The sequence below is a fragment of the Lactuca virosa genome, chromosome 4 (genome assembly GCF_052849685.1).
Source record: "Lactuca virosa cultivar CGN04683 chromosome 4, Lactuca_virosa_CGN04683_v6, whole genome shotgun sequence".
In the NCBI taxonomy this organism is placed as follows: domain Eukaryota; kingdom Viridiplantae; phylum Streptophyta; class Magnoliopsida; order Asterales; family Asteraceae; genus Lactuca; species Lactuca virosa.
In genome coordinates, this window is record NC_136429.1 from 91,641,706 (window position 1) to 91,652,900 (window position 11,195).

The window sequence follows — 11,195 nt, forward strand, 5'->3', positions numbered from 1 at the left end:
TTCAATTACGCCTTTTATCACATACATTTTATTTTTATTATGAAATCTACTGTAAACAAGTAATCCTTATAGACATTGCTCTTTTGTTCTAAATTCGGAAACTTGATTTAAAATACAATTTTCATTGTATTTTTCCTTAAAATTAATACACAAGATGACTACCCTTATGCTTATCATTTTTCTATATCCGGAAAATTTATGTGAAGGATATGTTTTCTTATGTTTCTTCTTTTCTTTAAATACATAAAAAGTTTTAAATGTTACGATTATCTATCCTTTAACTGATTTTTTTTGTAGGATCAATAAATAAAAAATGCACTATTTTCAACGATCGACATTTTTACACCTTTCTTAAAATAACATTCTACTTTGCAATTTCCAGTGAGTTCCTAAACTCTCAACCATGTTTTTATAAATATTCTGACTCCTTGTAAACTTGAATTTGTCCTGACTTAAACAATTGGACAATTTTTCAAAAAGTTGTAATATGAATACTTCTATATAAATCCCCTTAATGACGACTTAAACCATTAACTTTAATTTATCTTTTTAATATGTTACTACTTCAATATATCTTGATTCTCTTGGAATTATTGAACATTTCGATAATAGTGAGATTATTTATCATTTCTAAACACTTAAAATGCTATATAAATAAGGTGATTTAATTTATCATAAACTTTCATCGCCTCCATTTGCAACAATGACTCTCTAAATATATATATTCTTCGAATATGGTTCTATTATAGTAAGAGTAACCGTAGTAGTAAATATTGCTTCGCAAATCCTTGATTGTTTCGTAATTTATTTTATAGACGACACTTAAATAGCCTTTACATTTGAGATGTACCAAAACTTCGTTGCCTCCCCTTAGTACGTATTTTTAGGAACTTACCCTCGATCGCTCATCTTTCATTCATGCTACCCCTTCTTATTTCAGAATATATCTTTTCCAGATGTAGTAGCCAACCCGTAAGTGAACAAATTGTTCCTAATCTCTTCTTTATTAGGCAGCAAATTTGCACTTAGTGCTGATTTAGAATGCAACTTAAGGATCAATGCGGATTTAACGCTCAATGCAGTTGGTGCTTCAGCAAAACTTATAACGCACTTTTAAGTTAGATAATATCTAACTAGATAATCTTTTCAACTAGGTCACCATGGTTGGATCATGATTTCCATGATCCTAATTTCTCACAATCAAGACGACAGAACTCGATTTAGGGATACACTAATTTGATTATAGCTAAAGAGTTGGGCTCTTCCCTTGAGGAATTAACCCAAAATAATCAAAGATCTCTTCAAGTCACCATCTCTCCAATTATACAATTGTATTCAGCTGAGTTTTTGTTTCATCTCAATGATTCATGTCTGTTTTCTCACTATATTTTATATTATAGTATGTATCCTCAGTATGTTAGGATGTCGATATATTGTAGCATGTTGTTAGGAATCTAGACTAGCTTTTTTGGTTGTTTATTGATGTTGAATTGTATATTTGTTTATCTAGTATATATGTCGACATATCATGTGGTGAGTTGCGGGCGGTCTAACTTTCTGTTGAAGGCCAGAATACTCTGGGAAGACAAACTTTATGCTGAAGGCCAAAGGGACGGACTAGCTTTATTCTAGAGGACAAAGGAGCAAACCAGCTGCATTGTATGCATGTTGTTATGTGTGGTATTTTCGAGAACTCACTATGCTTTGTGTTACAGTTATAGATTAAATGTTTTCACGTACTTCTTCAGTTTTGTGAGAAGGCGAGTGCATGACTGTACACACACATCAATGGTTTTATGATTTGAGATTCCACAATGTTTTTCTTACAACTCTGATTTTTTATTATGGTTTATGAACAAATGGTTTTATCTTGAATATAAGTTATGGAAATGGGTATCTAGCTTAATTTAAAATTAAAATTTTGGTTAGAAAAATGGGACTTTACAAAACGAATTAATCAATTTTATATTAAACCAAAATTGTCCGATTGTATAAGAAAGCCCAAAAATAATCCTTAGCTTCTAGTGTACACTAAGCAAGTTTTTCAAAATCATAAACTCACACAAACAGTGTAAGTAAGAGGATGTGACCATTATGACTTATGTTTACTATGAGTTTAAGTGATAATTAATTTAGCTAATTTTTTCTCCAAACGTGGAGACTCAGTGTATGGGTTCTAAGACGTGATTAGTGTGTAACTTAGGCTCAATTTCGGTGAAACCAAGTGTGAATAAAAGACAATTAATCATGTACTGTCTTGGATTAAAGCAATCCTCTTACAATCTTTCAAATTGAATGGTGACTTTAATGAAATTAAAATTATCTATGAACTCTAGTTTCATTAATCAACTTGCATTATTGAACTCGAGTTATATTATGAAAGATTGAGCATGGTAACATATCATTATTTTAAAACAATATGATTAAAGCTTGGATTATTTTCTACCTTATGGATTTTAGTAACGAACCCTAATTCTTCTTAGAAAGTTAATAAGTGCATAATTGCATGAATATTAGTATATGAAATGATCATTATAATAAGCGTGGCTCAATAGTATGGCAATGTAACTTTATTTATTGGTAATTGGGTGTTTGATTAAGAATGGTCTAACTTTGTTTTATGATTTGAATCAAGTAATTGTCAATGGAAATGATTCCAATAAGTGAATATGTGAATCATAATAGTATCAAGAATATGAAGTGTGACATTGAATTGAAATGTCATATTAAGGAGACAAGATTATGAAAGTAGTGAATTGTTAGTATAATGTTATGCTTAGTACAGAGGACAAGTTTTATGACTTCTAAACAAGTGTATTGCGACATATCAAACATGTTTGGAAGTAATCTTGAAGAAAGGATGAGATAGACTTTACTTATGCTAACTTACCAAGTTGAGTACCTGGAGATTTTTCCTCTTTTGGGTATGTGCCATAACTACGAATATTGCCAGAAGCCACAAAGGACAGTTCTCTTTCAAATAGTATAGACGAAAGCATTATTAGAAATCAAATCACCCAAATAGCCAAAAGCTACAAGTGATTATTCTCTTTTAAATAGTACAAATGAAAAACTTTATTACAGATTAAAGACAAAAATATTCAAAAAGACCCTTTAATGACACGCATTATGTGTTGTAAAAGCCAAAAAAAAACATGGAAATGTTTGTCAAGGAAGGCCCTGTCATAAAGGAAGACGACACGCTTTTGCGTGTCGTAAACTTACAATGCGCATTTACGACACGTATACACGAAACGCATTGCGTGTCAAGGAAGGCATTGTCATAAAGGAAGCTGACACACATATGCGTGTCATAACCTTACAACACGTATTTACAATATGCAGTGCGTATCATTAAAGTCCCTGTCATAAATGTAGATGACACGCATTTGCATGCTATAAACTTCAGCATCCCTAAATCATAGTCTCTGTGAGCGTGAGGAGCTGTAAATGGTTGGCTCTTGAACTAAGGCTTGTTAACTTGAGAATTCGTTGCAATCTCCGATAATGTGAGGTAGGCCCGCGGTTGCCAACGGAAAGATGAGAAGAGGTCGTCGGCAGGAGATAAACGGAGGTAGCAAACTTTTCAGAGAGCACTCATTGAAAGAAAAATCCCTAGATAATGGTCCCTCCGATTTCATGATATGATAAATGGTTGGAACGCGTGTTCATTTTAAGAATTATAAAGCGACATTCTTACATGATACACTTTTCATAATGGGCGCCCTCCGTCTTTTTTTTGTTCTGACGTTAATTTTAGGACACGCAAAAATGCGTGTCCTAAATCCTTCACATTTTAGAGAGATGACATTATTTTTAGGACACACACTATTGCGTATCATAAAACACTGTGTGTCATGGTTCGCCTGTCATTAAAGGCCTATATTCTAGTATTGATTTAAACCGAAGCTCCTTGCATATACCTTGAAATACTTTTAAAATACTATATGCATAAAAAATTGTAATGATACCATAGAGTCATTCAAATTAATTGGCTAAGCGACTCTACGTGTTCATCCATTGTATAAATACTGGACATTTATTGTTATTATGCAATTACAAATAATACAATACTAACAATATTTTATTTCTTTAGCAATTCTTTCTCTTTCTTTTAGCAGGAATAATAAATTTACACAAAATTATTCATGTAGTAAATTTTAGAAGATCATAAATAATAAGAAGAAAAGGAATGACCGTTTTAACCATTCTGAAAGAAGTAGACTTTCCATTCGGGGTGGAGACTATAGAAAAACAACTAGAGCAAGCTAAGGAAATTGAAATAATTACAATTCTGTAAAGAACATATTGACAAAAAACACACTAGATTGTTTTATCTTGTTATTGACTTTTTGCTCCTTTCCTCATTCACATACCAACCCAAGCATATATCATTCTTAACAACTCTAGGATCAAATGGGCCATTATTTGGATGTTGCAAAAAAAAGTTTTAGGACTTTTACCAAGTTGTGTAAAGGGTTTTACTATTTATGGCTTGTTTTTTGTTTGTTTCTGTTAATTAAGAAGAAATTTGGTAGTTTGTGTTTGATCCTTCTTTTTTTTTTCCTTTCATTTCCTTCTTTTAATTGGTACTATACATGTGACATCCCCAAAATCACGACCAGGAAAGACCGATCTAATTTATGCTTTTAAATTAATATTCACAGTAATCCTTTTATTTAAAAGAGTTGCGGAATTTGTTCCCAAAACAAAATATGATAAATAGAAATTATCAAAGCATTCCTTAAAGAAATGTATTTTCATTATATATCAAAACTCGGGATGTCATGTTCCGATACAGACACAAAAGCATAAACGGCATATTATAAGCCTTACAACAGTTATACACAACTACTGGCCTATAAACAAAATATCTTCACAAGTTGTCCAACTTATGCTCTCGCGCCACTACCTGTAATACAAATAAAACTGAGTGGGTCAGGCTTGGGAGCCTGGTGAGCATATAGGGTTTTCAGCCCACAATAAATAATTATATTCAATTTTCACCAAACAACAATAACCTGATTACCCATTCCCGTTATCCTCACTTTACGTCCCTATGACAACAACTATTACAAGGGACCTAATCTAGCATTTTCATCGGGACGGATATTACCGCAAAGGGGTTTCCTCGACAAAAGATGTCCTAAAGGCAACCATGAGGGGGATAGAGTACACCGGTGAACACATCCTTCACAACACCTACAGGTTATGAACCTGCCTGTGTTCCACTGGATAGTCTAGAAAGAGTCTGTGGTCCTCATCCATACTCCGCTAGATGACTAGATCAACAACAACATCGAGGCCTCTCATCATTTTATTTCATCACACATCCACTATCTACCCATGTTCTACCCAACATCTTTGTAGATAAATATATATATATATATATATATATATATATATATATATATATATATATATACAACATAAAACATGTATAAAACATTCAATCAATACTCATTTCAAATAACACATAACATATAAACACATAGCACGTATTTTATAGAGAATACTTCGTATTTATGTGTTAGAAGAAAGTAACTACACACTCACTTGATAAGAAGAGGATCGGACGGCACTACGGCTCTAAATGTAGTATTTCTTCGGTGAAACCGGGAGATCTCCACAAAAATCGGGCTTCTCGCGGGCAGAGTTTCTGCTCGGGAACTCTTTTTCTCGGGATCTTCGGGGCTTCGGGACTTGCTTCGATTCTCAGGATGATACCGGGGCTTCGGGGTATAAGTTACACGCAAAACGAGGCAATAACGAGTGAGAGAGAAGAATTTGAGCACTAAAACTCGGCAGCCCACGACATTTATTTATAGGGGCTGATCCCTGCGATTACGTTGTGCATAACTTCAGAGTACGCTGGACGTACTAAGCAGATCAGACCGAATGCGTCACTGCTTACGGACCCGGGGAACTCGAGTGGTGGAGTAGGGCGACGTGGCCCAACCCAGACCATGAACCATGAGTACGTTGGGCGTACTCATGTACGCTGGGCGTACTCCGCATTTCCAAACTTCTAAAATTCATATCTTTCGCATATGATCTCTGTTTTTGACGTTCTTTATATCCACGCGTAGGTGAGACTATACTCTACAACGTTCATTTAGACTCCGTCGGCTAATTTTGAATTTATTTTTGTTATTATATTTTTAACAGGCTGAGACAGGAAAAGTCCGTTAAAAATTCATAACTTCTTCATCTGACGTCCGTTTTCGTCTATCTTTCTTCCGTTGGACTACTATCGACGATATCTTCGATTCTCGTTTAGATGGTTTCGGCCAAATATCACTCGATCTCAATTTCGAGATTTGGGTTGTATACCGCTAAGTCGAAACTTAGAAAAATCATAACTTCCTCATACGAAGTCAGATTTGGACGTTCTTTTTATGCACGCTCTCGGCTTAACGTATTCTACAACGTTCATTAAGATCACTAAGGCTATATATTGCTCTATCTTAAATTCATATTTTACGTCATACAGTGTCGTGCCGGTTCTATCGCGAAACTTCGACAGGTAATAACTTCTTCGTTATAACTCGGATTTCGGCATTCTTTATATATATCCGGTACCCTTGTCACGACCACTACAACCTCCTTCATATATATTGGGCTTATCTAATATTTTATTATTACGCATATTTTTATTCTTAATTCATTTAAGCCACACAATTAAGCATAAACACATAATACTCAAATAATACATCTTTATTATTTCAAAACGAGTTACAAAGGTTAACCTAGACTGTTACATCATCATTGATGCCTAGCCTAGAAACACAGGCGTTACAATTCTCTCCACCTTAGAATGATTCCGTCCCCGGAATCACACATCAGCAAACAAATGCGGATAGCGACCCATCATGTCACTCTCCGTTTCCCAAGAGAGATTTGGCCCATTCGTATGTTTCCAACGGACAAGCACTAATCCGACCATCTTGCGTCACAACTTCTTAGTCTTTCGGTCAACGATTGCCTCTGGTTCTTCAATTAACCTCTTATTTTCATCAATTCTTAATTCAGATATTGGAATTATGTCGGGAACTTCTCCCGTGAACTTCCTCAAATAACACACATGGAAAGTGTTATGAATTCCATTCAGTTCTTCGGGTAATTCTAGCTTGTAAGATTGGGTCCCAATCCTCTGAAGAACTTTAAACGGTCCAATAAACCTTGGACTTAACTTTCCCCTTTTACCAAATCTTATAAGTCCCTTCCACGGTGAGACTTTAAGCAAAATCGAATCCCCAACTTCAAAAGTCATCGGTCTTCGCTTGTTGTTAGCATAGCTCTTTTGACGTTCCTGAGCTGCTAACATTCTCTTCCTAATTATTTTCAACTTTTCAGCAGTTTGATGGACTATCTCGGGTCCCATAAACTGCTTTTCCCCAGCCTCAAGCCAACAAGACGGCGTACGACATTTTTGTCCGTACATAGCTTGATAAGGTGCCATCTTTATGCTCAAGTGGAAACTATTATTGTAGGAGAATTCTACCAAAGGTAAATGTTCATCCCAGTTACCTTGGAATTCTAGGGTACATGCTCGCAACATATCTTCAAGAGTTTATATCGTTCGTTCGCTCTGACCATCAGTCTGTGGATGGTAAGTTGTACTCAAACACAACTTGGTACCCAATTCCTCTTGTAGACTTCTCCAAAATCGCGAGGTGAAACGGCTGTCACGATCTGACACAATCGTTAACGGAACACCATGAAGCCTCACAATTTCCTTCACATAGGAATTCGCAAGCTTATCCATTGACCATTTCTCATTGGCTACTATGAAATGCGCACTCTTAGTGAAGCGATCAACGACCACCCAAATCATGTCGTGACCATTCTTTGTTCTGGGCAGTTTAGTGACAAAATCCATAGCAATGTCTTCCCATTTACCCATAGGCACATGTAAAGGTTCTAAACTCCCGTATGGTTTCTGATGTTGTGCCTTGACCCTTGCACATGTCACACACTCTGCCACGTACTTTGCAATATCAAGCTTCATCGTCGGCCACAAGTAATAGGGTTTCAGGTCCCTATACATTTTAGTGCTGCCAGGATGAATTGAGTACATGGTTTTGTGAGCTTCTTCCATCAGAAGACCTCTTATTCCTCCTGACTTAGGTACCCAAATACGATCTTGGAATACCTTCAGTGCATGACTGTTTGTACCGAACATCACCGTTTTGCCCAAACGTTCTCCCTTTCGGTCATTCTTCTCAGAAGCTTCTTCTTGAGCTTTCTTTATACTCTCCATAATTGTAGAGACAACTTCTATTCTCAACACTCTTGGCCTTTTTCTTTCAAGATTGACTTTCCGACTGAGAGCATCAGCGACAACATTTGCTTTACCGGGGTGGTAAAGTATCTCACAGTCGTAGTCTTTAAGTAACTCTAGCCAACGTCGTTGCCTCATATTCAATTCTTTCTGATTAAAGAGATATTGGAGACTCTTGTGATCAGTGAAAAGTTGGTACTTCGTGCCATAGAGGTAATGCCTCCATATCTTTAGAGCAAATATTACCGCTGCCAACTCCAGATCATGAGTGGGGTAGTTCTTTTCATGCTCCTTCAGCTGTCGAGACGCATATGCTATCACCTTTTCTCTTTGGGTCAAAACACAACCCAACCCAACACCAGACACATTGCTGTAGACAGCGAAGTCCTCAACTCCATCGGGTAGAGAAAGAATCGGTGCCTCACATAGCTTCTTCTTTAGCAGCTCGAATGCTTCTTTATGTTTATCACTCTGAGCATAAGTAGCTCCTTTATGAGTCAAAGCTGTTAATGGAGTAGCGATCGAAGAAAAGCCTTGGATAAACCTTCGGTAATATCCGGCTAATCCTAAAAAGCTTCGGATCTCCGTGGGACTTTTCGGTTGCTCCCACTTCATCACAGCTTCAATCTTTGCTGGATCAACCATTATCCCTTCTTGGTTGACCACGTGACCCAAGAATTGGACTTCTCGAATCCAAAAATCACATTTGGAGAACTTTGCATACAACTTCTCCTTCTTCAAGACTTCCAGCACTTCTCGCAAGTGTCTGCCATGCTCCTCTTGGCTTTTCGAGTAAATTAGAATGTCATCTATGAACACTATCACAAATTTATCAAGGAACGGATTACAAACTCTGTTCATTAAATCCATGAATACTGCTGGAGCATTGGTTAGTCCAAACGACATAACCAAAAACTCGTAGTGTCCATATCGTGTTCTGAATGCAGTCTTCTCAATATCCAGCTCTCTTACTTTCAGCTGATGATATCCTGACCTTAGGTCGATCTTTGAAAAATAACTTGAACCTTGTAGTTGATCGAACAAGTCATCAATCCTCGGCAACGGATATCTATTCTTTATTGTTGCCTTGTTCAGCTCTCTGTAATCGATGCACATCCTCATACTCCCATCCTTTTTCTTTATGAATAACATCGGAGCTCCCCAGGGTGATGAACTAGGTCTAATGAAACCTTTGTCCAATAACTCCTGAAGTTGCATCATCAGCTCCTTCATCTCCGTCGGTGCTAGTCGGTAAGGTGCTTTTGCTATTGGCGTCGTCCCTGGTAACAAGTCGATACGGAATTCTACTTGTCGATCAGGCGGTAATCTGGGAAGATCTTCGGGAAATACTCCCGGATAATCACACAGGACAGGAATGCTCTGTATCTCCTTTTTCTCCTTCTTAGCATCGATCATGAATGCGAAATATGATATACGTCCTTTGGCCAAACACTTTCTGGATTTCATTAGCGAAATGATTCCAAAATTCACTTTGCGTTTGTCCCCATACACCATAAATGACTCTTTCCCTGGCGGGTTTACTTTTACTATTTTCTTTCTGCACAATATTTCGGCATCATTGGCGCTAAGCCAATCCATTCCCAGCAAGATGTCGAAACCATTTAGTTCAATAGGCAATAATTCCTCGCAGAATTTATTCCTATTCAAATCAATTAAGATGTTTTTCATACGATGGCTAACAGGTACAAACTTGCCACTAGCAACTTCGACTAATAAAGCATTATCTAGTCTATCGACAGGCAAAGCTAGTTTTCTACCAAATTCATGCGAAATAAAGGAGTAGTTGGCTCCAGAATCAAATAAAATTTGGGCAGACAATTTGTTTACGAGAAAGGTACCTGAAGCGACATCAACTTCATCTTTAGCAGCCTCAAGTGTCATCTGAAAGGCTCTCGCCTTCGGCTTTGGCGGAATATTGGGTTTTGCTGCCTCTTTCTTTTTCGGACAATCCCTCGAGATGTGCCCCTCCTCACCACACCCATAGCAGACTTTCTTGGTAAGGTTGCATTCTATGGGATAGTGCCCTGGATTTCCACATTTAAAGCATGTGGTTTCCCCGCCACATTTCCCAAGATGCTTCTTCTTGCATTTGTCGCACCATTTCGCTTCGCCTCCCCCACCTCCTCTCGAGCTAGACTTCGAGAATTTACCCTTTTTGCTGGACCCCGAGGGTCCGTCGAACTTCCTCTTCTCACCAATCTCTGACCTCTCCAGACCCTTCTCCCTGATCTGGGTCTCAACATTTCTAGCAGCCTAGATGGCGGCTTTCAATGTGGTTGCTTGCTTAACCATTGGACCATAGTCCGCTGGTAGTCCGAGGGCAAACTTGTTGACCTTGGAGAGTTCAGTTGGAACTAAATATAGGATAAGCTTCATCTTTTCTGTGAAACTAGCAGGGTATTCAGTAACGCTCATTTTTCCCTTCTTCAAATTCTGAAACTCGTTATTGATTTCCAGAAGGTCCTGCTCGGAACAGTATTGCAATTTGAGTTGCACCACAAAGTCTTCCTAAGACATTTTGCTCGATTCTCCCTTGGGCATAGAGTCAGCTAACAGCTTCCACCAACTCAACACGCCAGAGTTTAACAGAGGGATCGCAAGAGCGGTCTTCTGTCTGTTACTGCATTCGCAACTCTCGAGCATTGTCTCCATTTCGGAGATCCAGTTTATAACTTGTACCGGCGTCGGGCTTCCAGATAGACATGGTGGCTTGGATGCCATGAAATCCTTGTACTTACACCTACGCCCATCATTTCCTCCATCCTGGTTGATTTGCCTAACAATCGGTGGGTTGGCTTGACCAACAGTCCCACTGAAGTTTCCTCCTTCCGAAGGCCCTTCATTCAATTCGGGTTGTTCAATCGGCATTGAAACTTCTTCACGATTCTAC